Genomic DNA, 8,734 nt, shown 5'->3' on the forward strand with positions numbered 1-8,734 from the left:
TAGCGAATCCCACAACCTTTAAGCAATGTTACATTATTAATATAAAATGATTAAAAAATAACTAATGGAAAGCAACAGAACAAAGAATAAATGGACAGAACATACAGAGAAGTGAACAATAGAATAGAATAGAATAGAATAGAATAGAATAGAATAGAATAGAATAGAATAGAATAGAATAGAATAGAATAGAATAGATCATTGTTCTCCTTCAGAATCAGCACAATAACAGCAGCCCTGCATTGAAATCTGGAGAGGTTAGTCAAGTTTAAATGTTTGCAGCAGAGATTATAAAAGCCGTATAATGTGTCAGAGGTCATGAGGCTTTTGCATACAGCTGTAAATTGACCCCTCTCTCTCTCACACACACACACACACACACACACACACAGGAAGAGTCGCAGCGGATGCGTGGCCGGTCTCAGAGGAAGCTCTTCTCCAGATCCTGGGCTGAAATAGTCCTGAGAGGCGGCGGTCGGGATCGAGAGAGCGAGTGAAAGGGAGACGCTCGGTGAGGAGGTGAAAGAGGAGGAGGGAGAGTGATTATTGAAGGAGTGTCAGAGAGAGAGCCGTAACTGCCAACGCCTTTCTCCATCCGCTGGTGCATCCATCCCTCCATCACATAACCAGAAAACACAGAGGAGGACGAGCTGCTCAGATCCAGAGCGATATCTGACAGAGAACCACAGATTAGAAACTCCTCAGTCTTATTATTATATATATTATTATTAATTATGTGCGTTATGTATAATCTACCTGGAGCTACTGAAAGAATAGTTATGCAAGACAAAACCACACTCAACCTTAGGTGAAATAATCTACTTTAAAGTAGATTACATTTTTTCCCTGCACCTTGCAATACAAAATGACATTTATAATGATTCTATTTTATAATCAAGTTTTTTAAAGAGCTTGTTGCAAAGCATTCTGGGACTGTGATTATTGTCATTATCTAAAACAAGGTGTCTAAAAAGATTTGGAACAAAGATTCTGTTTTGTAATGTCACTGTGTGTTGTGATTTAACTTTGTGTACTTTATATTATGGATCTAGGTAGTGTTTGTGTACGTGTGTGTGTGTGTGTGTGTGTGTGTGTGTGTGTACGTACCGGATTCATGTAGCTGAGTATGTGAATAAAGGTTTTTGTTGTAGAACTGGCTGTAGATGCAGTAAAGCACACCCATCAGAGCCAGAGTTCCTAGAGCAGCAGCGAGGAACACGGCCATCTTATTGTTGTTCATCGTCAAATGAGCGTCTGTCAGTAGAAAACACACACACACACACACAGTGTTCTTTACCCAACAAGAGACCAGACAAAACTACCTAACCAGTCTTAAAATAAAGACTAGACTAGACTAGACGACCCAACAACTCATGGAGCGGTCTCCCGGACAGGGTTTAAATTAAACCAGGAGTAGGCCTTAATCTAGAATAGTTACGCGTGATTTAAAAAATGGTTTTCTGAAACACAGATTAAGTACAGATTACTAACACCTAGACTATGGAGTCCTGAACTAAAATAAATCAGAATAATTTAAAACCAACTGAATTAGCGTGACAGCGGCTGCCTATAAAACATGGAATGGAGCCAGAAAAGGTTAAAATTGCAGTGAACTGAGAAACAAATCTAAAGGAAACAATGATGGCAGAAGACTTCAATCCTAAAACATTTTACTGAACAAGAGAAAACTCTTTTAAAGTAAAATAGCAAAGAAAAACGGCACACATCAGCTGTGGAATGTACGAAGCCCTTAAGGGACGGGGTGAAGGAAAACTAATATAAAATGGGGCAAAAATTACTTGTCAATGCTTTTACATTCTCTCACAAATGTTTTGGGTTTCCCCAAGAAACTTTGCGTTCACAGAAAAATTGTGGATCTCTAGTGTCGGTCGCTGAGCCAGCCAAGTGAAGATTTAATACACAGCTCTTCCCTTACGAAACAAAAATATATTGCAGTAAATTGGAAAATATCATGTAATACATTAGGCAATATATCCACATATATGGGATTTAATATTTATATTCTCCAATATATTGCAATATATTGAAAGCGGCAATCATTTGTATATTTTGCAATATATTACAGGAATATATAATATATTGTATAATACCATCAATATATTAATCCATGTATTTACAATATATTATAATATATTTCAAGTAATATATTGGTAAATATATTTTCCTTTCGTAAGGGTTACTAGCTTGCCTCTGACACACACACACACACACACACACACACACACACACACACACACACACACACACACACACACACTGAACATAAACATTACCGGTCAAAAGTTGATTTTTAAATGTTTTTGAAGAAGTCTCTACTGCTCACCAAGGCTGGATTTATGTTATTAGAAATACAAAAAAGCTGTAATATCGTGAAATATTATTAAATGATAAAATAACCGTTTTCTATTTGAATATATTTTAAAATGTAATTTCTTCCTGTGATCAATGCTAAAATTTTCATCCTCATTCCTCCAGTCTTCAGTGTCGCAGGACCCTTCAGAAATCATTCTGATATGAGGATGATTTGCTGATCAAGAAACATTTATTATTTTTATCAATGTTTAAACAGTTGTGTAAAAAAAATGGATGAATTTTGATGAATAGAATTAAAACTAGACTAGACTACCCAACAAGTCGTAAAATTCTAGACTCGAATAGGTGGTCAGAGTTAAATCTTTGAGAACAAACACGCATCAGATGATAGTTGTGTGAGTGTGTGTGTGTGTGTGTGTGTGTGTGTGTGTGTGTGTCTTACAGGTTTGTTTCAGTGTGATGTGGTCGTACTGATCAGAGGTCAGGTCTGTTTCTTCTGCTGGGTTGCTGTTGATCGGATTCTGACCCAAACACACACTCACACACACCAGCACCAGAGTCCACTTGAGCATACTGCAAACAGAGAGAGAATCATTATAACAAACAAACGCAATTATTCATCTCCTGAGACACATGATAATGAAGCACTAATGAGAGAAAAGCCTTCAGTGTCCTCTAGTGGCCATGAGCAGAACAGCATTCACTTTTCATCCTCCTCCTCTGGGACTCATTTCATCCTGACGAATTCACGTGATTTTCTTTATTTGATTTGCTTTCCTTTAGTAGCTCACATAATAACGGCTTGGAACTGCATATGATTATTTACTACCAGTGCTGTTATTAACTCAAACTAGAAACCTGCTCATTACAATAAAGCTGAAAAAAATATGTGAAATACATTATGCACTCAACTCAAATGAAAAAGGTGTATAGAATTCATAAAAGTGTTCAGGCTCAGGCAGTGATCTGTGTTCAGCACTGAATTTCAGTTCAAATCAGACTAAAATAGTTTTAGTTCAAATTTCTCCTTGATAGAAGACAACTTAGAAGGTATGGTGGGGTAAGTTGTGCCAGTTGTTTAGGCAATTAAAATCATCATGATTATTATATTTGCTTAAACAACAAAGAAATGTTCATTCACACTTGTAGTTCAGTTCGAAAGGCAAAATAATCAAGTCAGAGACACTAATGCATCTTTCTAGATCTATATTCTTATATATTAAAATGTACATTAAAATATTAAACTATCAGCACTAAATCTGGATTTAGGATCATGTGCAGATTGAAGCATGTTCTGTATAGTAATTATGAACACTGAGCCTCTGGCCTGGTCTGATGGATGAGCAGAAGGCCTTCAGCTGTTTTAGTTTTCTGCAGTATTTATAACCTGATCAACTAGACTGACAAAAGCAAGGCGCAGACCTCAGGTACAGGTGAACACAACATGCTAAAGATTTCTTTCTGTTCTACATACCTTCTGCTGGGTTTCTGATCTCCGTCTTTCTGATCTCTTCTCCTCCAGTGATTCATGTCTTCAGCTGAGCATCACTTTGTTTGTGGCTCGTCTCTTTCCAGGGTGGAGTTCACACCATGACAACCAAAGTCCCAGGATCATTGAGCTCTCTCTCTCTCACACACACACACACACACACACTGACACACACACACACACATGATCATTACAAAAACAGCTAGAGACTAGAGAACTATAGTTATAGTCAAATATCAGATGAAATATCTTAAAAGATATTATATATATATATATATATATATATATATATATATATATATATATATATATATATATATATATATATATATATATATATATATATACAGTGCTGGGCAATCGATTAAAAAATAAACATCCAAAATAAATGTTAATGTTTACATTATATGTGTTTGTATATTATAAATATATATATATATATATATATATATATATATATATATATATATATATATATATATATACACACACACATCATATATATGTAAATATTTCATAAATATATACATGGAGTGTATAATTAAATAAAAAAAGCGTATATGTATAATTGCATACCTTTATATCAATGTTATCGGACATTATCCAGATCAATTTGTTCTGACACTTTAATTTTAAGCATAAAGTGTAATTGAGAAAAAAGGTGTCAGAATACATTTTGGCTTGACTAATTTTAATTCAAGTGTTGTACTGTTAGGTTGCCATTCGTGAAATGTCCTCACTACTAAATATTCCACACTCAACTGTTAGTGGGATTATAACAAAGTGGAAGCCATTGAGAACAACAGCAACTCAGCCACGAAGTGTTAGGCCACGTAAAATCACAGAGCGGGTTCAGCACATGCTGAGAGCAATCCAACGGACAAGTCTGGGTTTGGCGGTTGCCAGAACTGGAACGGGAGAGCCTGACTGCATTGTGCCAAGTGTATAGTTTGGTGGAGGGAGATTATGGTGTGGGGTTGGGCTCGGCCCCTTAGTTCCAGTGAAAGGAACTCTTAATGCTTTCACATACCAAGACATTTTGGACAATTTCATGCTCACAACTTTGTGGGAACCGTTTGGGAATGGCCCCTTCCTGTTCGACCATGACTGCGCTCCAGTGCACAAAGTGTTGGTCCATAAAGACATGGATGAGCGAGTTTGGTGTGGAGGAACTTGACTGGCCTGCACAGAGTCCTGAGCTCAACCCGATAGAACAGCTTTGGGATGAATTAGAGCGGAGACTGAGAGTCAGGCCTTCTCGTCTAACATCAGTGCCTGACCTCACAAATGAGCTTCTAGAAGAATGGTCAAAAATTCCCATAAACACACTCCTAAACCTTCCCAGAAGAGCTGAAGCTGTTATAGCTGCAAAGGGTCGGCCGACTCCATATTAAACCCTACGGATTAAGAACGGGATGGCATTAACGTTCATGTGCATGTAAAGGCAGGCGTTTCACAGGATGATAAAGGGTGATAAGAGATTCCCCTTATCAGAAAAAATACATAAACTTCTCACATGAAATCACAAACATTTATACAGAAACAAGATCATGATCATGAGGCAAACTGAACACCGTCTGCACAGCACGAGCTTCAAAAACATTCACACAAATCAAAAACCCCAGAATCGTTTCTGACTTTGACAAAAGCGAAGCAAACACTGAAAATATTCTGTAGCGTGGGACAAAGATATTACTCTTTAAAAACACTTCTCTCAAGTATTCTACACAAGAAACACAGTTAAATTATCATTTAATCATTTTTTATTACTGACCACAACAAACTAATTTCAAACAGAGCGTTCAAGCTACTGAACAAACACAGAAGACCCATCAAACCCCTGTGAGAGGCAAAGATAACGTTACTTCAATGACTATAAGCCATAAAATGTCTGGCCAGCGGGTCAGATGGTCACGTTCAGAAACACGTCAGAGGGGCATAAAAACATCTTACAGATGAAAATCATCTCTGTACAATATAAAAATGTAAAATTGTTCTGAAAATTCTGTTGCATGAAAATACTTCATCATAAACCAGAATTGCATTTGCATCACATACACAAACGCATTTTTAAAAACTTTTTTTTAAATGATTGGCTGTAGTTTGTGCTAAAAAAAGACAAGAATTTTACACAATACACACACACAAATTCATTTCAAATAAATAAAGATTCAATAGCTCGCAAATGACTAATATTTTGCATAACAGTTAAGACCATGAGATGAAATATGACCCAGACATTTTTTAAGTGTTGTTTTTGAGATTCACCCAAAACTGATATTGAAGTTTTAAAATTTACATCATCTTCTGAGAACTTTGGCTGCATCCAAAATCACACACTTCCCTACTATAGAGTAAGTGAAAAACAGTATGTGACACAAGTTTACACTTTACTATCCCATGAGGCCACGGGAGAGGATTTGAGATTGGCAGTGAAGCGACACAAATGAAGCTGGTAGACCACATGATAAAGACAACATGGAGAATGTAGTACATCCAGATTACATTCATTCACACACTCACACACACACACAATATATAGAATGCACTCTTTTAGCACTCATGAAGTAATGACTGATCCAAAATAAGTCCCTACTCAAGCGAGTATGAGATTTCGGCAGCAGCCTTTGTGTTACTGGTCTGACTCTGAAACCGGTCTTCGTTTTGGGTGAATATTGACTCTTTTGAGCACAAAGCAGCTTTTTACAATATTAAATTATAATTAAATAATGACACAACGCAGAACATATCAGGATGGCTCAACGTTAACATTATGGCTCAATGCTGTCATCCTTAACCATCATGGTTGATGACCTTTGACCCTGGCTATCCTCTCGAGATGTACATTGTGTTCATGACAGCGTTAACACACCAAAAGCACCTCTGGAATATTTAACTTCAACATAATATTGGAACTTTTGGGAATGATTATATTCTTGTTTTGACCGATTTATTTCACGCCTGTGACTTAATTCATTAAATCAATGGAGAAGCAGCACTGGCTGCTCCTTTAGTACCGTAGAGTTCAAATAACACCGACGGGTCGCACCCATCATAAAACACCGTCAGATCGCGAAACCAGCAGGACCATCAGTAACCATATCATTGGACCGTTGTAACTTTAGCCTTATGGGTCCTGCACACTGTGCAATTTTTCAAAATCCTTTGCGAATGTCCCTTGTCAGACTGTACGAACATGATCTCTATGTCACACTGTAAGATCTCAGTTGTCATTAATGTCAGACTGCACGATAGTGAAGGCGCGCTAAAAACGGACGCACGCAATAAAACTCAGCCGGAGTTTTATATCATCAAAGGGGGGGTAAAACACTCAGTTTCAGTCAGTGTCATGTCAATCTTGAGTACCTATAGAGTAGCATTGCATCCTGCATATCTCCGAAAAGTCTTTATTTTTTTAATAATTATATAAGAAAGATGCGCTGTTCCGAGTCTTTCCGAAAAAAGCTGAGCGGGTGGGGGCGTGTCGTGTGAGCGGAGCTGAATAATGACGTGTGCAGCAGCGCGCTGCTATTGTGTTGAGTCGAGTGCGTCGTAAAGCTGTGTCATCCCTAACAGCGGGAAAAAAACTTTATTCAAAATAAAAATATGGCTTTTAATCAGATACAGCCATACATCTATGATCCGGAATCAGACCCAGAGGCTGCAGTTGAACAGGAGCAGCAGCAAAAACGACTAGAGCAGGACGTCTCTATGTGGTACAAGTTATACACTAACTATATAATATGCTTAGCGGCTTGTGTTATTTACATATTTATACTTGAATTATATCGTCGTATTTTTGTCTTTGAAGGTGTACATGTGGGAAGTGCAGTTGTGCACGTGTGTGTGTGTGTTTACGCGTGGTTTGTGTAGACAACACGGAATAGTAGCACATTTGAATGAAGAAGCGCGCTTATTTAGTTCAACATATTTCCCCACTCTTTGTGTATTGTTGTTTGGAGTGCTTTTACAATACACAAACATAAAGTTACACATATAGTGGCCAGCTTAACAAATGTACACGCACTACACATCGCATGCTCCATTGATCAATTTCTATATATAGTAATATATATAGTAACTATACGTGATCATGTTTGGGCTACTTGATGAGCATAGACACAGACATTTGAAGCAGTCTCACTCACCGCCCGCGGTTCTAACGTTGGGACTGCTCCATCCTTCAGCATTAGGCGATTGGAAAATCCGGCGTCAAGCTGGGCCATGTTTATGAAACAGTCGGCACCGACATGCAGTGAACAGATATAAACATTCGCGCAACTCAGTTGCTGATCCGGAAAAGCAAATTACATCCACTGTTGCCTTAACGCGGGGTTTTTGAGAATCTGTGCAGGACTGTCTTGGTCTGGCAACCAAAAACGCACTTTTTGATGTCATTGTTAATTGTGCACATCACCTGTGCAGCGCAGCCTACGAGCCAGCGCTTTGATGGGCATAGCCTGTTGCTTTCGCTCTCTCTCTCTCTCACGCGCTTCCGGTAGAATTGTCCGTAAGGCCCATACAAGGAAATTCCGCCCCCATTAACGTCAATGGGGACGCATGATCTCAAAAAACTTGCCGAAACTTATGACTAACCGGAAGTAGTATTTTTGACAAAGAAATACTCCCATCAAACGTCCACCTTAACTTTTGAAACTTTGTCTATGTTTAGTATGGGATTCCATGTCTTTAACAGTGTAAAAAGATCAGTATCCATGAAACAGCATTTCACCCCCCCTTCAATGAACGACCCGTTCTGTGACGGTGAGCTGCATTACACGCGGGACTGAAATGCTGGCTACAAAGAAATCTCTAGCTCTCGTTTTGGTCATAGTTTGTCTTAAAAAACGGAGATATTTGACTGTCGTCGTAGGTGAAGTCACACTGCAGGATTGTGCGCCAAAATTGACA

This window comes from Pseudorasbora parva, chromosome 24 (genome assembly GCF_024679245.1).
Source record: "Pseudorasbora parva isolate DD20220531a chromosome 24, ASM2467924v1, whole genome shotgun sequence".
In the NCBI taxonomy this organism is placed as follows: domain Eukaryota; kingdom Metazoa; phylum Chordata; class Actinopteri; order Cypriniformes; family Gobionidae; genus Pseudorasbora; species Pseudorasbora parva.